We start from the raw sequence: 22,920 nt of genomic DNA, 5'->3' as shown, positions 1-22,920 counted from the left end.
GGGGCAGGGACCTTGATAAGGGCAGCAGCCCCTGTCATGGCTTCCCGGGAGCGGGGCCCTTGATAGGGGCAGCAGCCCCTGTCACGGCTTCCCGGGAGCGCAAGCCTCTTCCTGGCGGCGGGGTGGGCTGCGCTGCAGGCAGGAGTGGGGCGGGTACAGCTGCTACAGACTGCATGGGGCAAGTGGCGGCAGCACTAGGGGAGGCTTGGAGGGCTATGGCCATCCCTCCATGAAGCTAAAACTGGCCAGAGTGAGCAGGCAATAGTGCTCTGATTGTATTTTCAAAGATCTATGTCTGCCTAAGAAATCACGGTACTACAGGCAGGGGTTTTAAATAAAATAATGAGTTGGAGCATTGTGTAAGCAATTTCATGTTGATTTTCTTTGTATAAAATGCTGAATGAACTGCCAGAGACAATCACCAATAAAGCAGGCCATTAAATCAGTTTAATGGGGAGCAGGATATCATTTTGGAGGAGGAAGAAACCAGGAGGTCCAGCTGTGAGCTAGAATTTTTTGCAGTTGAGATGAGGTAATGTGATCAAAAAATGTACCTCTGCAAATTATGTTCATTATTTGATCTCTTCAAAAGCTTTCTTCCCCTGGCTCTGAAGTTGAAAGGTTTTTTATAGCTACATAGTCAGCCTGTAGAACCTGTTCATGAGAGTTGCACCCATGTGCTTGAGAGTAGATTTAGTAAGTTAGTACTGCATCTGCCTGGCATAGAATGATTGCCCAGATTTTCCTTCTGCTTTCTGCCTCATCTCTACTGACAGCAGTAAATGGGAGAGATCTGGGGTATAACTTCAGGGTCCTTTGATCAACCTGGAGCAGGATTTCCACTGACAGAGAAAGTGGGCAGTGCAGAGTGTCTCATGAATCACTGCTCACCCTTTATCTGGCCACTGAAATGAAAATGCCTGAGACAGACCAGAACACAGCTGAATTTATATTGCAGTGGTTCTTTTTTTTACTAGTTAACTAGGCAGTCAAGAATGGGAAGACATGCAGAAGCTTATTTGCATTTATTAGTTCAGCCCAATGCTGGGAGTGGAGTGAGGATATTCTGCATGGTTGGGTGTCTTAAGGACAATTGCCTTTGGAAGAGGCAAACCCTCTGTGAGTATCCTGGTGTCCATGCACAGGTTGCATTGTCTGTTAAGATTTTTCTTTCTTGGTGCACCCAAATCCAGGCTAATGAAGAGAAATGTCCAGGCTGTGATGCTGTCACCTCATTATCCTCTTTGAGGTGCTGTTTGTTTTGGAAGTACTTGGAGGAAGCAGTCCATGCCTTAGCTGAGTGTCACAGTTGCGGTAGATCCTGGGTTTGCTCTGGGATGTGTGCTAGTGGAGGGAAAGGCTTTTTGTATCCTAGCTCTATACAAGGAGGCTAAGGATGATCTGATCCATATAAGTAAATGTGTGTGGACATTAGGCTATTTTCAATGCCCTTTCAGATCCCACTGGCAGTGGAAGACAATAATCTAAACAGCAGGAGGATTTTTATTTGATTATGCAGAAAAGGTTGGGCACAGTTGGGGGAACAGCCCTGAGCAATATGGATTTTGGCTTGCTTGCTGTTTCTAAAAAGAAATTATATTTAAGAAAAGGACCCAAAAGAGCAAGCTGGTCAAACTCAGTTAATTTATTGACTGAAATCAGTCAACAGGACATATAATTAAAGGTGACCAAGCCAAAAGGAGTGCAGCAGCAGTTGCAGTTATAGGATGGAGGCAGCTCCACATAATTTTTAATACATCTATATTTATCCGACACTTGTTTATAGCAAAAACGTTATGCAAAATTTAGCCAACCTGCAACTTTGTATCTCATAAGCAGAAGTACAGAACATGTGCCTCATCTGTGACCACCACAAAAATCTTACCAAGCAAATTTCAAGATGTTTTGAAATTTAACACATTTTGCAAGCCTAAGGTTGTACAAAGTTCAGCTGCAGCTCAAATACTCAAGCATCACAATTAGTGTAAGTATGGAGCAAGCCTTTATCCTTCTGAATGTATGAATACTAAAATTTAATACCCCTCTCTCTCCCTCTCCCTCTCCCTGTGCATGTGTGTGTGTGTGTGTGTGTGTGTGTGTGTGTATAACACACACACAATTATATATATATAATTGTTAACATAAAAGTACATGATCCTAATAATACCTATAGAATTGGCTAACAAATTTCTCACCCCATTTTTTCTTCTGAGCTTTTGTTTGTCAAAAATATGGATTTCTTTATAGAATTTTTTGGTGACTAGAAAGGATTTTTGTGGGTAGTATCTTTTGGACCAAGTGTATGTCAGTGTTTAGTCCTTGGTTCTTAGTGTTCATCTGGCTTCTGAATTTTTGCATCTGAATTTTTGTTCCTAGGCTCACCTTTTGAAGGTGTTTTGTACATTTTCCTTGATCTGGAGACTGGACATTTTTTCAAATGGATGTCTCTATCAAATTCATTTCGACTGAAAGGCTAAAACCTCCCAAAGTGTCCACTAAGTGTAGATACCAAAGGTGGATCTGCAGGATGAGGGTGGCATTCAATGGTGCAGCTTTGATTTCTGCTCCACCCAAACTTTAAAACCAGCTGCCCAGGAGGGGCAGTAGCATTACTGTTCAGGCAGTGCTGAGAGAGTCAACTAACTTCATGGCTCACTATCAGCTCCCTGAGTCCTGCTAATCTCTCTCACTCCACAGGTGTTAATAACCCTTTATCCTTTTTAAGGGCCTTGGTATTCCACTATTCAAACTATTTTTTCTTCTGCAATTTTGCTGTCTGTTAGCCATTTCTGGTAATGCCTTTCTTCTATTCCACAGCCCTGTAAACTGTTTTCAGCTCTAGCTAAAAACCTTACTTCAGGGGTAGTAATATTACTGGATGTAAAAATGATTGACAATGAAGTATTGGCGGTACTGCCAAGATGCTCAAGAAGGCTTCATTTTGTTTTATGAATCTGAATAACAGATGCAGATTTAACTATAATGCCTATGGGACTAATGACAATATCTTTTGACTGTTTTCATTATTTTTTGCCTAATTTGTGGTTTTTTACACTATATATATCATCCATCAAATTTGTGTACATGCCAATAGTTATATTTGTTTTTGCTTTGATATTAAACTGAATAATACAATGCCCTACGTCCTTAGCATATTAGTAAAGCATCTAGTTCCTCTTTAACTGAAGAAAAATATGATGTGTTTTATGGTTTGATGTGCCACACCATCCGCACCCCCCCATTTCAAAATCTTTGATCCGCCAATGGTAGTTAGTACCTATGTTTTTAAATGACATATTGTGCCTGAGTCTCCACTGAGAGACCCTTGGTGAAGTTAGTTTTACTTGTGCAGATTGAGTGTAAAGTAGGTTAAAATCATATCAGATCCAAAATGGCTGCATTTTACTGCTACTTGGTTCACACAGGAGTAAATGATAGATCAAGTGATATGGCCATGGCAAGTCAGTTGTGTTGAGTTGCATCTTGAGTCTGCACATTGGAAAGTCAGAGAGATTCCCAAAATAGCATATTCCCATTCAATTTTTGTTAGCTCTCTGGCAGTGAGAAACAAGGAGAAAATATTGAGTTTGCCTGTAAAAGTTCTTATAGGAAATTTCAAACTTGAATGGGATGAAAATAAAAATCTGACAAGTGGACACTAATGGAAAAAAGCAAGGGAGAAATACTTGCTTTGAATTCTTTTTTTGAGAGAATCTGAGATACTTGGATTTAGATAATTCAAATGATGAAAGGAGTCAGAAAACCAGTAGACAGCTTTGACATATTTTAGTGCCTGGGCTGTTTCTTAACATGAACAAATAGCTCTTTGATTTTCCTGTGAAATCTACTCAAGCTGAACCTTGAGCCTAGAAGTCGAAAAAACATCAGAGCACTCAAGTTTCCTACCAGTGGGCCCATCTGGACTGCAATCACTGTTGCTGGCCCAGGGGACATCAAAGATCATACCCAATCCTGCCCTTCCAATGCCTCTGATGCCACTTTTGTTAGGGGCAGTTTCCTTCCACTGTTTTAGATGACTGACATGTTCACTGGCTTGTTAGATGGCACAATTACAGAAAATGCCCTCTAATCCCATCCCATCTTCTGTCCACGATTGACCCGTGGCTTGAAGTCTTTTCTGTAGCAAGTTTCCCAGACAGACGCCTGCAGTCTGTCAAACAGCCTTCTGCTCTATGCTATTGCCAGCACATGCAGTAGCTCTCTGGATGCCCCACCATGCTGGTATTTTAGGATCATGAGGGAGTTTACACTGTGATAACTGCCCTACATGGCAACAGGAAAAATCAGAACTCTCTCAGGAAACTTGCACAGTTATTCTTTCATGTTTTGATGTTCTCTAACAAGAACCTTGGTGGAGACAGCTAGACAGACACACCAATGGAGTGACTAAGGAAAACATGTTTAAGGATTTACCGTAAAAGTCACCACCGTTGCAGACAAGGCCTTGATTGTGCTGGACAGAGGTGAACAATGAGTATCTGTGCTCTATTCCAGGAGCCACAATTCCTTAGCTCCCTGCATTATTTTTAGCAGTTTTGCACAATCCTGTTCTTTTTTAAACCAAGGCACGTACTTCCATCCCTATAACTTCTTTAAAAACAACAGCAGAGCAAGAGGCTAAGGGAGGAAATTTCAGTGGCTGAATGCCTCTTGCCAAAAGGAAGGGCCTGAGATACAGTTTGGACCTTCATTTTAGAATTGTGCACTATGTTCAGTGAATAAATCCCAGTTTCTGAGCTCTCCTTGAACATGCCTTCTGTTGTGAATTGTCGTCCATCACAGATCCCACAACACGCTACCTTCCACATGCCTTTCTCTATGTTTTTGAAGCTGCAAGATCCAGTATTTTCATCTGCTTTTCATTTCCTTGGATGATGCTGAGGCATCAACTTCTTTTTATGGTGAGCCTGTTGCTGCAAGGGAGGGGTTTAGTTTGTTGCATAGAGTTTTCCTTTCTTATGAGATGAGAAAGATCATAAGAACTGGCTACATGGAAGGTGTAAAAAATCTGTCCCTCCTAAGGAATCTCATTAGATATGGCCAAGCCCTGGTGTGGTAAAATAAATCATTTGCATAAACCAAAATGCCCCTGAGCTTCACATCATTCTCATATCTATGACACTGGTGTTGTCTGAGTTACAGTATCTGAATGTCACCCAGGCTGTGAAGACTCACAACCTCCTTGTGAAGCAAGAAAGTCCTGTTATCTCCTTTTTCAGATGGGCAGTTGAAGCAAAGAGAGTATATGGCTTGTGCAAAGTCACTCAGGAGAAGTCTGTGGCAAAGCAGGGGCTTGAATGTAGTTTTACCACAGTCCCAAGTTAATGCCCTAACCACTGGACCATTCTTCCTTCTCAGTTCCCATCTTCTCTGTAGAACTACTGTTGGTTTGCACATTAAATTTTTTCTGTTGTTTTACTTCTGTGTTTGGACTATTAGTTTCTCGCTTGCTCAGGCAGACAGATTAGATGATAGTTTCTCCTTTATTTCCTATTTGGTATGCATTCTCCTTCTATATTTGTATTAATTCTCAATCTAGTATTTTCAACCTGCAAGGATCTGCAACCATGGACTCAAAGCCACTTGGGAAAGCAGTGGTTTAAGAATCAGCATTTGGACCTCCTACAACAGTGGTGCTCGACCTTTTGGCCATGTGGGCCAGATGAATGGTGCGGGGCCAGATCATGGGCAGGATCCAGCACTTGGGGCTGGTCCACAGGTGTAATCCGGCTTCCTGTCCCATCCACACATGCTGTTCTGACACCACACATGTACTATTTGTGTGGTGGATCCAGCTGCTTGCCAGCTTGTCCCTTGCATGCTGAATCTGGCTGTGTGCTGACTTGACCCTACATGCTTGATTTGGCCACATGCTGGCCTGACCCACTGCATAGCCCAGTCCCATGGACTGGATCTTGTTGTGCACTGGCTCCACTGCACACCAGCAGTTTAGTGCACAGGGGCACATCATCCAGCCCGTGGGACTCCCTGTTCTCTCACTACAGATAACGTGAGTTTTGTCACTGGCTGCAATGGAAGCTGACAGCAGGTCAGAATCTGTATGTACTCCACTGGTGTCAGTGGAGTCACCCCAGTTATGCTTTAAGATTTGGGGCTATTGAGCTCCTGGCAGTTCACTGCAGGCAGGTCTTTTGAGGGAGACCTTCTGCACTAACATCCTGTGTTTGGGGCATGACATTAAAAGCTCCCTGAAAATGTTCATGTGTGTTTGCCTTTTGCCCTAGGCTGAAATTTTGTTTCTCCTTTATTATTAGCTCTATGTTATGTGCCAGCAATCATTTGGATGGTAATCACCACCCAGAACTTGCATTTCAGCAGTTTTGTTGTGCAGACCTTCTAGAATGCTTTGAGGTTTTGTAGGCTGGCTGGTACTCTTGCCCAATTTGACTAAAATGGCTAATAAAAAACTCAGGGTCTTGCAGGTTGCTTCAATTAGGAGAAATTGGAGATGGAATCAGGTTTTTTTTGAGAGAGTTCTGTTTATTTGCAAGAAAATACAAAGTCCTGTTTTCCTGAACACTCGAAGAATCAAGGCAGTTTCCTTCCTTGCAGCATCAAGTCTCTCTTAGCCAGGATTTTGACATAAATGCCTGCTCATTAGGCTTCTTCTGAACCATACTCCTTCTTTTGAGTTGAAACTTATGGCTTCAACCTGGGCAGTGTCTTCACCTATATGCTATCCAAATCAAGAACAGGCAAAGCCCTTCTAGCCAGATCACTGAACTCCTGAGTGGACTGGTATATCCCTTTGATTTTGGTGCAGTTACATGCCCATGTCTTGGATTAATGGGCTGCTATCTGTTTTCCTTAAGCAGGACCTCTCACAGATATTTTACATGTAGAACTGCAGTTATGCATACTGGCTTCAATGAGATTTCACCTACCTTGTAACAGAACTACATAGATATCTGTGTATTAAAAATATGGATCTTACAGACATCTTTGGTACTTGTACTGCATCTCCCTTGTTTCAGGAGCAGAACATGTTGTCCTATAACTTGAACTGTCACTGAAGAGTAGTAGGAGGCAATATTAATAAATTCCACATACTGCTTTAATATTGTCTGGCCATGAAACAATTTACACTCTAACCAGATTGCATTATGTTAAACAAACATGGAGGCTCCCCATTCTAGTGAGAGCTGAGCCCATTAATAACACTGTTTATAATGCGCTTATTTGCTGATTTGGAGGTCAAGCACGTTCCACATTCCTAGTGCTCAAAGGGGGCTCACTTAGCAGGGATACTGCTTTACAGTGGATGCATCTCCTTTTTTCACAAACCACATCTACATTTTCCAGAGAAATGTTTATGGCTTGGAGGTCGCTGACATAATTTTAAACATCTGCCTGAGCTCAGAAAGGGGAAGATTTTAATTATGTTCTTTATGGCCTCTTTAAGTTTTGCTTATTTTCTTACACTCTGTAATTCATGTGTCGCACTTTTGCTTACTTCAGGCATCTTAAAATGTACAAACAGCAATTATTTCAGATTCAATGAATGTAAACAATGCAGCACCTGCCACTCACATGCTGTCACTTGGCTTTTAAAACAGACCCTGGAAATTAATTTTAGTGCTCACAAAAAGTGTCAGTGCGTTGACAGCCCAGACGATGGGGATTTTGTATTTACCTCCTGAAGAAGCACAGGCGAACCAGTGAAAGGCCAAGCTTTCCACAAGCCATCTTCTCGACCACCCACCAGCATGCTTCATGCCTGTTCTGGAAGGACCAGCTGGACGGCTCTGGGGGCATTCAGTTGCTGTGACTTTTGGGGGAGGAGATTTTCCACTGTTTCACCAGCAGTGTATATTCCGTTCAGCACCTGGAACTCTAGTATAGAAAAGGCACTGGCATGCACTTTATTACTAAATCAACTTTATGTGCTCTGAGTGTATGTATATTAAACTAAGATCTGGGTTGCAGCCTTGGCTTTTCGAGGGTGTGATTCATTGTGAAGAGACAGCAGCTGCTCAAGGATGATTTTGTCTCCCTTTGTGATTCCAGAAGTTGACAACTGGGGTGTGTTTTGAAAATGTTGATTAGATAAAATTAATTAAGGGCACATCTACACTGCTTTTTAGGGTTAATCTCGAACAGTCTGAGTCACTTGATGCAACTGCATAAATCACCCCTCTGTACTACACCTAGAGGCTAGTACCAACCTGTCCACATTATGCTTCTTTTTTCTTGAAAACAGCACCAAGATGTGTTGCAGGACCCCTTGTGGAGCCCTTCTAGGAATCTGTGTACACACTACTTGTCCCCACTTCCAGGCTTGTCTTTCCTTGCCGGCAGTAGAGAGAGGAAGTGGAACATAAGGGCTAGTAGACAGGAACCTGGCATTGTGGGATTGATGCTGACCTTTTTTTGAGGTCTGCACTCCCTGCGAAATTCCAACACATTTTAGGGAGAGGTGGGCCAGGAAACAAATGAAGACGTGGTTGACCTCATATGTGAAAGTCCAGCAGAGCTTTCAGTTTGATCTTGTTCTGGGAATACAGCATTGTAGTTTAGAGCCTAGAGAGTTTGTGAGTATTGGCTTTAGTTAGCCCTTAAAATTGACCTTAAGTACTAATGTAGATGTAACCTGGGTGGCAGCCCAATAGTTGCCATCCCTGCCCAAATATCAGGGATGGTGTGGTGAGAGTGGGGCAGGGCTTCTGGCCAGCACCAATTTCCTTTCCAGCCAGCCTCTGCTCCCCACAGAGCAGCCTATGGTCCCAAGAAGGTCTAACACTTAACTGATTTAACTAGTTACACTTTATTTACAAAACAAGAATAAAAGGAAAGGTTATTTACAAGTGAACTTAAACGGTCTAACCAGAATCACAAGACAAACCAGAATGCATTAGTCAACCCTTGACTCAAGAACCGCAGGTAGGGGAACTGGCACATTTCAGCCACTGCTGAGATGCTACAGCAAGGAAGCAGCGTGTTTGCTTCCAGCAGCTCCAGCAGGCTTTCCAATAAGTGACAGACTGCAACAGTGTAGGCTCTTCTGGTCTGCAGCAATCAAATTGTATCAAACCCCAACCCCCCAAAAGAGGCTGAAGGGTTACCCTCCATGGCAACCAAAAGGCAAGCAACAAGCAACAGAGTAGGCTCCTGTAGCAATCAGCACGACCCAAGCACAAAGCTCAGGGACTCCAGCCGATGACAATCGGCTGCAGAATAAGGGACAGGACTGAGTCCCCTCTGGGGCAGTCAGTGGCAGAGGGTCAGCAGCACATGCAGCTCCCAGGGATCACTGCTCTAAACCCCTGCTCCAGATGACTGGCTGAGTGTCCCACACGCTTCGCGTATCCCGCTGTGAGTGCCGGCCTACGCCCCAAGCTCGCAGGGACCTTTGTCCTGGGGCTCTGCCGCTCTTCAGGATCCCAGTGCCTTGCCTGCTGCTGTATCGCTTTCCCAGGGGAGGTAAGGGGTTTCCTCAACTCACCGGCCCAGCTCCCTGCTTTGGATAAGGCTGCCACCTGCACTTCTGGCCACTGCTTCTTCTCTGCAATGGAGTGGGGGACCAACTGCCACCCCTAGCCTCCGGGATGCCTGGCACATCCAGCACACTGCGATCGGGCCTTGGGGCACCAGCTCTCTGCCCCAAGCCCTAGCCGCTGCTCCCCCTTTGCTTCAGGGGTGGAGGCACAGCTGCCTTCAAGACTCTTCAGAGGGGTCTCTCTGTTCCCTCTGCTGGGTCAGCTCACCCCAGCTCTTATAGATTCATAGATGTTAGGGCCGGAAGGGACCTCAATAGATCATCGAGTCCGACCCCCTGCATAGGCAGAAAAGAGCGCTGGGTCTAGATGACCCCAGCTAGATGCTTATCTAACCTCCTCTTGAAGACCCCCAGGGTAGGGGAGAGCACCACCTCCCTTGGGAGCCCGTTCCAGACCCTGGCCACTCTAACTGTGAAGAAGTTCTTCCTAATGTCCAATCTAAATCTGCTTTCTGCTAGCTTGTGGCCATTATTTCTTGTAACCCCTGGGGGCACCTTGGTGAATAAATGCTCACCAATTCCCTTCTGTGCCCCCGTGATGAACTTATAGGCAGCCACAAGGTCGCCTCTCAACCTTCTCTTGCGGAGGCTGAATAGATCCAGTTTCTCTAGTCTCTCCTCGTAAGGCTTGGTCTGTAGGCCCTTAACCATACGAGTGGCCCTTCTCTGGACCCTCTCCAGGTTATCCGCATCCCTCTTGAATTGCGGCGCCCAGAATTGCACGCAGTACTCCAACTGCGGTCTGACCAGTGCCCGATAGAGGGGAAGCTCTTCTTAGGCCTCCTACATCATTCCCCGGAGTCACTGCCAGCAGCCCCCCACACCAATTCGGCTGCTGCTTTTATCCCCTCTGGCAATCCCGCCCTGCCTTGCAAACTGGCCAACCAGGGCTCAGGGTGGCTGGCCCCCCCCCACTCCGGCCATCCCCCTTCCATGCAAACGAGGGGATTGAAAACCTCTTCTTTCGATTGGCTTCTCCTTTTCCACAGGGCAGGGCTCCCCTGCTCCACCCTTGGGGTTGCTCAGACTTCACCAGCACTGTTTCTAGCCCAGGGTAAGTATCTCAAGCCAATCTGGTGAGCCCACGTTGGCAGTCTGTTACATAGATATAACCTACAAAAATTGGCTCCTCTTTGAAAAGTTTGCAACATGTCTAGGATACTTTCACATCCGTCTTCTGTTAAACAAAACCATCTTACAGTAAAAACCTGAAAAGGAGGTAGCTTTTGATGTCATCTCTGGAAGAAGGCTGATTTCATGGCAGGGATGCTGACTGGTATTAGAAATTGTCATTATTTGAAAACTGGACCCAGGTTGCCATCACTGAACCTGGCAGGCAGACAAATAAGGCGAGAGAGGAGGAGATTTTCCTTGTTAAACTGTGAAATTGCCAAAATTGCTTTTCAGTTGTAAAACGACGTCTGGGACATGCCAAAATGACTTATCCTGTTGCATTCCTCAGTAAAATGTCCTTTTACCCTAGAGGGGCTGTACTGGGGCCTGAGTTCTAAATTCACCTTGTCTAGGGAAAGGCCTGTATAAATCTCTCCATTTTATAGTCTTTCTTTAAAGAGAGCTTAAGCACAAGCACAGAGAAAGAGCAAGATGCTGGCATCCATTTTCTAATGGTCTCACTCATCCACTAATACGGGTATGTACAGAAGTCCTCCCTGCATGTTTTACAGCACTGTAATTTAGAGCACTTTTTAAAGCAAATTAGAGCATTCTAAAATGTGATAGAAGTGCGGTATCTGGTGGTGGTGGTGGGGTAGGTCTTTGATCCTCCCTGCACCTTCTAGGCTAGGGGGTAGCAGGTGCTCCACAACCTTCACTGGTCAGAATTTGATCAGGGTACAGAAGTTATTTAAAGTGGTGTAGGTTGCTATAGTGCTGTAAAATACAGAGCTTCATTTAATACCTCACTTAACAAGGATTAATTTAAAGCGCTATACTTATTTTTAAAGTGCTGTAAGGCTGTGCATTTCTGTTAAGTCAGAGCAATGAAGCACTTTAAATGGCAAAAAAGCAACTTCCACACACAGCTGTAGAGTCAAATTTCCAAAAGAGCTCAGGGTCACATTTTCAAGTGCTAAGTACCGTCCCTCAAGGCCAGATCAGCAAAAGGGGCCAAACACCTGATGCTGGTCTCTAATTGGAAGCTGAGCTGTTTTGGAAATCTGGCTCCAAGATAGGGTTCTGATTTATATTTCTACATTCTGTCATTAAAGTCTAGAAAGTTAACTCAAAGGTCATGGCCACAGGAGAACCAGACACAATATGTTCGACCTTGGCACAACTTGATTGTGGCAAAAATTCACAGAGTCTTTTTTGTAATTAAAGAAGAAAACATGAGGCACAGCATTTTAAGCATTCAAAATTCTTTTTGAATATTTTTAATATTATACTATCATATGGAATTATGAGAAGTCAAATAAAGACTTTTTTTTTTACAGAAAAGTTGTTTGAAATAATTTTAAACATGTACTTGATTGAACTGGACACCAAGGGCAGTGGAGCTGCAGTGGTATAGAACTAATTTTGCACTGGAGACCCCAGGTAAGGAGTTAAACAAAAGCTTGTGTGGTTATCTTATGCTGAACTCCAAGCTACTGAAGCTTTCTGAAAATTAAAAAAAAGTGTAAAGCCATTTTGTCCCACTCTGATTAACTCATCCCTTTCTGAGTTGGATTTGTGGAGGCGCTGGAAAGATTGACAACTCACACCTACTTTTGTTAAAAAAGGTGTTGTTGATAACTCCACATTGGCTTGCTAATACCTCTGCAGATATTCTCAGTCTTCCAAATACCCTTTTGTTTTGCTCCCTGCAATTGTTTATTTTATGGTGTAGACTATATCGTTAGGACATCATTGCAGTCCAATATTTTACTTGGCAGACCTGCTCAGTCACAAGCTCAACCCCAGAGTTTCCCATCGCTAGCAGTCTGTAAAACCTAAGCATTCTCTTACCATATGGTAAGGACTTTTGGGTAAAAGAGGAAGATTAGCAAAGAGGTGATCTCACAGTCACTTATGCTTTTTATGCTGCATGTGTGGTAATGTAGCGATTACCACTTCAAGGGTTGAGAGCTGATTATCAAGAATCTTCTCCAATGCCGACAGCTGTAAAATGCTAGATAACTGCTGATCTGTTTTATAGGAAGCTTGAGATGGAAACCCATCTGACATTTGCAATTAAAACTTATTCTCTATCTAATTTATATTCCATTGTGAAATGCACATGTATGTGTGCATGCATGCTCACACATGCACCCACACATGCATACTCACACATGCACCCACACATACCAGCTTATTATTCTAGAGGCTTAGGGGGGAGGGTGGGACTGCATCAGAGTGGTGGGCTGCATAAATTAGTTTGATACTATGTGGCACTTCATTTTTTAATTACAAAAATACCTGGAAGTGTTGGTCTAAAACACTCTGGACCAATTTATCCAGACCTGATGGTATGACAGGGCTCAGCTGACAGTGCTCAGCATGCATCCGTCAAGATAATGTCAGGGGGCTCTTGGTCAATGTGGTAGTTCTTTTGAGTACATGGGAGTAGCCTTTAGGTTGCTCTGATCTGTGCTGGCTGCCCAGGGGCCACTGCAGTAGCTGAGCATCAAGCTGGGTGTAGAAATGCCTCAGCCAGGCTCTCTTTTTCTTGCCTGGCCTTCTGCTCAGAGTTCGATGGTACGGAAGTTGTCGCTGTGTCTCAAGGCACTTGGGGTTTTCCTTACCCTGGGATCCATTATCTGCTTTGCTGCTTTGCACTGTGTATCATCATTCATGAGGATGATTATGTTCCATAGCTATTGTATACACCTCAGTTGCACCACTGTGGTACCTTTCAGCAGCACTTAGCTCCTGTAAACACATGAAAATAGACATCCATGCTGCGCTGTCAGAAGCCCCAACCTTCCCAAGGGCACCGCTAATCACATTCTTCTTCTACTCTGACTGCCTCTCTTTCCTGCTGCACTGGGCTGGTAATTGTGGTCACAGAACGAGCCCATTCCCCCAGTGGCTTATGCTGGAAGAAACTCTCCATCACTGCGCTATGGGGCAGATAGTCCTCTAGTGAGTAAAAATCTCGAAAATGCTGCATGGAAGGGCTACTTTTGGGAAAATGAGTAGGGCTGAGTCAAGCCAGTGTTTAAAGGCCTGAGGATTAAAGTTTAAGCCAAGCAATAGCAGATCAGTACTAATTACTTAGAAATAATTCATTCCAGCTCATAGCTTTTGCTGGAGAGAAGTGGGACCTAGCACTGAGTTGCCATAGAGGGAGGGGTGGGTTGTAAGGGCATCCCTGGAGAATATTCAGGGTTATTTTGGCAGAGTACAATGGAAAAAGCACAGACCATGGCTGCCTTAACAACTCTTGGCCATGTGGATAAAGAAGTTTGCCTCCAGCCCTGCCAGACCCCTTTGCCTTCATTAGCACAAACATCAGCCTAGAGCTAAAAAAACTCAAACTTCTTTTTCTGGCTGCTCCCTGTTCTACAATGCACATTGATTGGAACAGCCAGCAGACTCTGGTGGCAGTGAAATAGAAGAAAATGGCACAAATTACACGTCATGTTATATCTGGTTGGAATTTCAGCGCTGCAAGGTCAACTTTAAGTTATCCCCAAAGGACTGATTTTGTTTATACATTAGATGATTTGGCTCCCAACCATCAGATTTGCCAAGTAATATAAATCTACAGACATTTGCTTTTGGCAGAGAATGCTCCCCACTTTGAAATCAAGAAAACTTATTTTCCCAGAGCTAAGGTCAGCAGCTGTAGTGAAATAGAGATAAAAAATAGCTCATATTGCTTTTTACATGATTTTTTAATGCATTGAAAGAATTATCTGCAACTGTCCTCCTTGACATCCCAGCCTGCTCCTTTCCACCCAGGCACAGGCAAAGATGGCACTATTCTCCAATTCATCTGTAATTTCCACTAAAGGTGAACCTCCCTGGGGAGCTACATGTCTAGCATCCTGGATAGATTCCCTTATCTTCCCCTTCAGCTTTCTGAACAAGCCTTTAGAATAAGCAGAGCTGAGTTAGCCACAAAAAGCCATGCCAAGAGTGTCATCAACCTGGTGCATGCTGGGAGTCTTCCATCAAAATGAGGCCTCCATTCCAGATGAATACATTTGCTCATGCATCTTGAAGTCACCATGGGGACAAAGCAGAGTTCGAGGGTCAACCTGAGTTTTATACCCACCGATTACCGATGACCTGAAAATCTGCTCACTTCTAAGCTTGAGCACATCTGACTGCCTAGGAGAAGGATACCTACCTACTTATTGCTGCTGTCTCACGGCTAGTAGCAGGCTTGAGACTGCGAGTACTTCTCCTTCCAATTCTGAAGCCTCCTTGAAGGGGAGCTGTGTGCGCTATTTGACCGGAGGGGATGCATTTAGAAAGCTGAGGGAACAGCAGATCCTGCGAGCTTGGCTGCAGAGCAGAGGCCTTTGTTTGGTGTTTTTTTGTGGACTACAAAGTTCAAAGAGTGTAATGGGTTGAGGCTTCATGTTTAGTTAAGGGACAATATCAATTCTTTGGCTGGAGGGTTGTGAGGTTATGCAAATCGAATGAGATTTGCAGACTGCAAATAGACTGAAGTGTTTGTTGTGAGATCCTGGGTAGAGATGGGCATGAACTGATTTCCCCATCCAGTGAGAATATGCAGCACTTCAGAAACTTGTATTTTTTTCAAGAAGGCAAAAGATAAACATGTTGGCAAGCTGTTTGGATCCGTCCAAATATTTCACTCCAATCATTTCATTTAGCTTTGATTTCTACTTTTGTTCTAAACATTAACTTAAATTTCTAAGTGGAAAGTCATTTCACACTGAAGTTTGGTCATTTTCATTTTAAATGTGTCAAAACAGGACCTAGTCAGAATTTCAAATAATTTTCTTTCTAGAAATGTTTTAAAAGGGGACATTAATCAAACTGACCCTTTCCTCTTGTTTGTTTGTTTTTGTTTCAATACACTGCCGTTTATGGGAGAAAGGCTGCAACATTTTATTGAGACATTCTCAATCAGCCTACTCCTGGGTCCAAGGCTGGGTTACTCTGGGTACTATTACACTGCATTTGGGCCTGACCACAAGCCACTAATCCAGCTGAACCAGCCCCTGGGTAATACACTGGTGTACAGTCATCATGGACTTGCCCTACAGCTTTCCCATGCAGGGCCTAGAGAAGACGTATGATTGGAGTGGTGGTGGCAGAGACTGGAGCTCTGGGGGTGGTGTACCTTACTTTAGACCATGCACATTAACTTAAGCTGCTCCAAAGGGTCAAATATGAGGGACAGGACAAGTGAGCCCAACTTTTCCTTCTCTGCTAGCTCTGAGGAAGAGCTCCCTGAATCCTGAATCCCCGCCCCCCCAACCCATTTAGTCAATTTATCCACTGGGCTGCACTAACCAGTAGTATAACGATGGGTGGGCAAGTGAGGCACAAGCCCCAGGCACTTCCTAAGGATGGCACTGGAATGGATCTGGGGAGGGTTCTTCAACTTCCCATCCCTTGTCCTCTACTCCCGGCCACTTCCCCTTACCTTGCACCTTCCCTGCAGTGGCTCCAGCTCTAGTTTTAGCTCCAGCAGCAGAGGGGACAGAGCAGCAGTGGTGGTACAAGGTGCCTTGGGGTGTGATGGCACATGGTACAAGAGCACTGGCCAGGGGTTTGCTGCTGTGGGGGGGAGATGTGATCTTTTTTGCTGCCAAAATTTGGTGTTTAAATAGCTACTTGACATACTAGTTGGCTGAAAAAGGACGTGACAGCTTCCCCCTGCTGGTTCTGCGGGCTGGAATACTCTGACTTCAGCGCTTTCTTTGTGCTCTGGGCTTCTCCTACACTTCTGAATGAATTTAGCGTACAAGAAAGTGAGACACAAAAAGTACTGACTACAGACAGGCACGTCACAACAGGTTTTTACGCATGCTTCTCACAGCTCTCTGAGTATACTCAAGCCTCTTAATTATGATTATAATTATATATTTATATTCTGTTCAGGTCATGGACCAGGAACAACCTCTTGGCTGATGTGCTGTACTGCAGAACAAAAATACAGCCCCTGCCTTGAGCATCTTTAAATAATAAAGTAGACTTGAAAAGCCTCCTAAGTAGCCCTGATCTCTTGAATAGAAGCTGTGAGGTGTTCAATGTCCTCCTGCCACAGAGCTGAGCTCAAATCTTGTGATTAGTTTGTGATATTTCTGGAAACAGTCACACAAATGAAAGGGAGTTGGGGACTGTGTCAAATAGTGTGAAGTGATATAGCCAACCAGTAATATTTTACGAGCCACAGAAAAAACAGAGAGAGAGCGAGCAAGAGGCAATCCACAGAGGATTGTCTGTTGATTGTAATCACATTTTTGAGTTCCAGGCTGGTGTGTCTTTTTTTCCCCCGCAGTATGCATAGGTCAATATTGAAGCTGTCTTTTGTAATCTTTAATTTGATTAATTCATTTCCCCCTCTAACTGCCTTAGTGCCGGGTTACATTTCATAGGTAAACAATGGCTCTATTTTGTTCTCACCTACCCTGTTGAAAATCAGTCAGTGAAGTTACCTCTGTGTAAAACTTAGTGAGTTAGAGAAAAACTCTAAGGGTTTAGGGGTTACAGTACTAGTCTTGGCCTTTTGAGACCCCAGTTCGACCTGCTCTGCCACATGCTTCCTGTGTGAACTTGGCAAATTATATAGGGCCAATTCCTATGTCACCCTCATGCACTGAAGTGGCACTTATATTGCTCTGTAACTGCAGTTTTCACTCTGATTTTAAGACTCCATGTCCACCTGTGATGGAATAGGTTTGCCAGGGTACACATGAGTGGAGGAGTCCCATCCACCTTTTTTGCCAAGGAGCCTCATGGTTAAGGCAATTGCCAAGCAAGTAGTAAACCCAAGCTCTAGGTCCTCCCCTCACTTGTATGGGGTTGAATCTGGATCTCCTCTTAGTCACCACTGTATTCTAATTGCCAGGCATTGCCTGGGGTACCCTTCAGCTTTCCTCTTAAAGGTGGCCCACTGGGCAGCCAAGAGGGGAAGATATGTTGGGCCAGCAGGAAGCAAACAAAGTGGAGGGAGCTTGGCTCTGCCAAATGGACACTGCCCTAACAAGCAAGGGGCACTGGGTTCTTGTCCCAGTCTTTCCTTTAAGGCAAAGGGCAGGAACACAGGACTTATGGGCCAGATCCTTCCTGTGAAGCCAGATGGCTCTGCCTGTGCCTATGCAGGGACCAGGCAATAAGGACCTGTGCTAGGGCTGGAAACTGCATCCTTGACTCCACTGCTTCTCCCTGAACCCTTCCCCTGGCTGCTCTAAGGCTTTCTGCACTTTGCATTTTAATATTTGTTGGCTAAAATGGATAAACAGCAGTGGGAAATATTGTGGAGAAGTAGAAGATGTAGGTTCAAACCTGACTTAGGGGGTTGGGCAGAGTGATAGGGAGATAGGGGATGCTCCTTGTGCCTCCCCCACCCACCTTCCCAGGGGATCCTGATGAATGACAGACTTTCCTCTCCTTTGCCAGGGAAGGGACCAGGCTGTCAATGATCAGCTGGCTGCTGCTGAAAAGCAACAATTCCCAAAGAGCCACCTGCCACTTGTGAGGGTGGTGGGGGTGCGGAGAACAGCTCTCTTTGCCCCTGCCACCCCTGGTAGTGCCACTGCCACTTCCAGAGCTCCAGAACTTGCAGCGACTGTGGATATTCCCTAACCTGAACCTTCCTCCTGGCTTTGCTGATCAGTGGAGCTGGACAGGTGCGGAGCCACTGGGTTCAACAGAACAGCAGTTCTGTCGACTGACATGGCCCAAACAAAACGGCTCCCAAGGGAATTGCTGCCACTCCTTTACCAAAGTCCCTCTTTGAAAGAAGTACTGTTCTGTAGCACTTTTGTCCGTTTTGTAGCTCTGCAAACAGTTTGAAGGGCTGTATGCTCACTTTCTGTAGCACTACGAGGGTATATTTGATGCTACAAATGTAACTGTCATCCATGGCCTAGGCTTCCCATTCATCGTGCAAATGCAATAACCAATAGGCTAGTGGGCTAAAAGGTAGAAACTGCCACTCATCATCTTGTGTCAAGCAGTTGCTGGTTATGGTTCTTTTCCAATCCAACTTTTGGGGACTTTTGTGTGTAGCTGGGCAATTATATTCTACCCAAGAAGCTGTAAAGCTATTATTCAGCCTTCAAACAGGCTGAGAAGGCAAGCACAGGGCGAGCTCAGCTACGCAAGTGGAAGTAGAAATAAATCTCTGCATAAGTGCCAAAAATTAGACTTATCTAGCCACATAATGGATACTTGGAAGCATACAGGTGGAATAAGTATTGCCGCTTACTGTCTGTGCTTCAGTTCCTCATCAGTAAAATAGGAATAGTAATTCCTATCTCAATGGGTGTTGTGAGGTACTCAGACTAAGGTAAATGGGGTCATATACATATCGTAGAGGAACAGGCCCATTTTTCTGAAATGGCCAAATCTTCAGTTGGTGTAAAGCAGTGTAGTTCCATTGAAGTCAATGGGAAAGATCCAGTTTTACATCAGCTTGTAATATGGTCCCAAACTGGAATTTTATGTTTAGCTATTCAGTTTCCTAGTATATTGAGGTCACATAGCTCTAGCCTCCTGAATCTCCTCCCCAAGAAGTGTCTGATGAGCTGAAACATCATTTTTCAATTTAGCACATAATAAAGCTTCATCATCAAAGCACTCTGCAAGCACTGGCTGAGAGAGCTTCCAAGTAACCCCCTGGGAAGCAGGCAAGTCTGATCCTCATTCTGCATAGTGGGAAACCAATGCAAAGAGGTTAAGGTCAAGCTTTTGAAGAGCAGTCTTTAATTATGGGTGCTTCCATTTTTTGACTCTGAGGCTCCAGGGTGCTGAGCACCTGTCACTCCAGATGCACTTAGTGAGATCTGTGGGTTCTTAGCACCTTTGAATATCAGGCCCGAGTGTGACTCATGACAAACCGAGGCCACCATAGTCACAGGCCATTTGGTCTGATTATTAGTGTCAGCTGAAGAGAAACCAAAGAACAAGAGAGCTAGGGCTGGTGGAGGGCTGGACTGAGATATGCTGTGGTAGAACAGTGAAGGGGGAGGCAGTGATATCAATTACTCAGCCCAAGAAATACCCACTTCATCTCAAACACATTTACAAAAAATAAAAGCATTTGGAGGAAAGGGTTAGATAAGGAGTTTTACAAAAAAGATTGCGGAAACTGATTGGTTCCTTTTTGCTTACATGTCAAATTTCCACATATCAGATTGGCCTGAGGGAAAATGTACTAAGTAGTTCTCCACTGTTTTGCACCTTGTGCAGTCATTTGTGCCAATGCAAGGTGGATGTAAAGTGCTTCTATCCTGTTCTCATGACATTTCACACTTGTGGTACACTGGTAAATGTGGCAGGGGGAAATGGTTCATGTAGCTCACAGAGAGAACCACATATTCTAGAATAGCTCGAAGCACTAATATATACTTTACTCCCCATGGCTCACTCCCTAAATATCCATGGAGAGGGTTCCATAGTTTGTGTAAGTACTGTCATAAAGTCATGCACAAATGACTTTGGTAAATACTTAGGAAAAGAGGCTCTATTTTTCTATTCTTACAGACTAGTGACACAGGGATTTGTTTAAGAGGGTGAGCAGGATACATCTTTTCCAAATATTGAGCGAGGAATCTACAAGGCTTGCTCATTTCAGTCCACCTAAGGTGTGCTTATTTACAGACAAATAGAGTCCAAAAGGAGCAGGTCAGTGGAGTCCTTCCATTTCAGATATCAAAGACAGAGAGTGATCTGCAACCCACAGGGTGCAGCGCCTTGCTTTAACCTTTAGAGTTCCATACAGTTTCTAGAGAGGGAAGATGTCTTGATGAACTCCGACTCCCTTTGGAAGGTCACTTTGATGATTGTATGCAGGTCTTGCATACATTCTATACTATTTGGAAGAAAAAAGGGTGATAGCTGTACATTCATCTTGTCTATAGCTTTGGTAGGCTGGGACACACACATGTGCAGGAGGCCAGTACAAGGTCTGTGCAAAACCCAAGTTCCACTTAAGATCTCTTTTGGAGACTTGGAGCCAGATTCTATTCCACCTAGTGGGCATCTAAGTGGACTTAAGTGCCTAAGTATGGTTTTATTTCACTCTGAAAAACCATTAATACATCTATTTTTTAATGCACTGTCATCTGACCCTTAAGATTTAATCACAAAAAAGCAGTGAGAAGAAAGAGGATCCATCCACCTTTTGAATTAACAGGTTTTCAGGGACTCAAGTAGGATGAAATAGAGCAGCACTTAGATGCCTAAGCTCATAAATATACATAGTAGGTGGAACAGAATCTGTCCCTTAACTATTGTATAAGGCTTGCTCTGACTTTAGGTCCTAAGGTGAATTTCACCCAAGGTGCTCTGAATTATGTGTGGGATTCAAAGCAGCAACAGTGGGGAGCACTGTATGGCAAGTCTGAAAGGCATCAGCAGAGTGCAGCTTTAGCAGCACAGGGTCCTGTGGGTCAGGATAGGGTATACTGGCCAAGTTGGAGCCCAGTGCTAGCAAGATGTGGGGGCAGGTTGTGGATTAGAAGTGATACACATTAGCAGAGGTGTGTTGGGCCCAAGTATCAATTAGCAAGAGACACAGCAGGCGAGACTTAAATTGTCAAAGTTATAGATCAGAGGTGGGAGGCCAAGCTGAAACAGTGGAGATGCTTCAGGCCTGGGGTGCAGAGATCTGGTATGATTAGCATGGCAAATCTCCCTTATCAAGTTAGTGCTGTCAGCCCTACATATTCATGGCAGTAGTCTCTAAAAATAGTTGGCTCTGGAGTCAGTATCTCTTTTAAATGGTGTTTGTCTCTTGGTTCTGTCCTGTAAAGGATATAGCAAAGTGTGGGAGCCTTCTGAACCAATGGTTGTGGCCACTACCTGTGCAGTAATGGGTGGGTGCTCTGCTTTGAGTTACTGCGCTTGGCATTACATATCTCAGAACACCTGAGATCACCTGACAGCAGGTTAACGTCAGGCCCCTTCCAATGTAGGGTCAGATCTTTGAGTGTCCCTGTGGTCAGATTCTGCCTCCCAAAAATACTACTTACTTCCTAGGATTTTTGTCTGTAGTGTCCCATCTTATATAATGATAGAAAAGTAGAGCTGGAGTGGCCCCTTGGTCAAGGCAAGATGGTCTCTTTCTAAATCATTGTAGACGAGTGTTTGTCTAACCTGCTCTTAAAAACTTCTGAAGACAGAAACCTACCTCTGTAGGTTTCCTGTCTTACAGTATGTCACGAAAATGATCTCCATTGCCATATTACAACCTGCTAGAAATACCGGCAAGGGGAGAAAGAACTGAACATCTCTGTTTTCCATCATGGTTAGAATCCAAAGATTTTTTCCCCCATGAAAGAGGCTAAAAAACCATGTATGATAAGCCCAGAAACCTTGGAGTGAAAAGGTTTGAAGAGTCAGGTCCTTCCAGAAATTGAGCTAAAAATGCTTTGGGTGAAATTTTTGCTGTATTGAAGTCTATGGCAAAATTCCCACTGATTTCAATAGAGCCAAGGTAAGCTGTAAAATGGAAACTACTACCTTTTACTGCTTACCTAGTAGCATAAATACCTTTTTCCAAGCTTCAGGGCAAATCCAGTGATGAGTTTGGCTATGGTAGTTCCATTGAAGTACTTTGCAACTGTCCTTTTGCCTTCAGTGAGACCTGGATTTGGCCCAAAGGCATTCTAAGCCTTTTGGCTAACATGAAATATTGTATCAATTTAATATCTCATGAAACTTCTCTCTGGGTAATATTTCTACACTTTTAGGGGGAACGTACTTGATGATCCTGTGGCCTTTTTCCATCTCTAACTACTGTGACACTAATCTGACTAAATCTCTGTGTAGCAAAGATTTGAGGATGGTGTAATCTGTCATGCCATAAATGTGGCAATGCATTGTAAAAATAGATTTATACTGAAATGCTATTTTGTTGCAGCAGTTGCTATAGTTTCAGTTCTGGCAAAGATTTCCTTACAGTAAACCCTGGCTTTACAGGAGGTGTTATAAGTCAGCTGTTTTGATTCATATCAAGCTAAAAAGTGCCACAAAGAGATCTATATGCAAAACTAATCTCCACTATGACCTCAGAACAGTCTTGAAGTGCATGCTGCTTCTGCACAAGACAGTTATTAACTCAGCTGCAATGTTCATTTTACAGTGCTCAGTCCTAGGCTGCAGGACAGCAGAAAATTACTGCAACGAGGAGCAACATAGAAAAAGTGAAGTGCAATAATGATTCGGTCACCTGCATTCAATAAATTGAGCTCCAGTTCCAGTGCAAAGGTACATGTCTTGTATTCTTA

The 22,920-nt window shown here is 44.1% G+C and overlaps 1 long non-coding RNA gene across 2 annotated transcripts in view; it reads left to right on the top strand.

Moving 5' to 3' along the window:
* The first annotated feature begins 231 nt into the window (after positions 1-231).
* Positions 232-22,920, top strand: part of LOC102382836 — a 43,199-nt gene continuing 20,510 nt past the window's right edge. The window contains exons 1-4 of one of the 2 annotated variants that reach the window (XR_003096099.1): positions 232-532; positions 1,840-1,984; positions 11,992-12,094; positions 22,776-22,900. This is a non-coding gene — a long non-coding RNA (uncharacterized LOC102382836). Of the gene's footprint in view, positions 533-1,839; positions 1,985-11,120; positions 11,190-11,991; positions 12,095-22,775; positions 22,901-22,920 lie in introns of those variants that run through there. The other variant, XR_324887.3, reaches the window with a different exon arrangement.

This window comes from Alligator sinensis, unplaced genomic scaffold, assembly GCF_000455745.1.
Source record: "Alligator sinensis unplaced genomic scaffold, ASM45574v1 scaffold1371_1, whole genome shotgun sequence".
Lineage (NCBI taxonomy): Eukaryota > Metazoa > Chordata > Crocodylia > Alligatoridae > Alligator > Alligator sinensis.
Note: the sequence above shows the minus strand (reverse complement) of the source record. Positions and strands in the feature narration are given on the sequence as shown.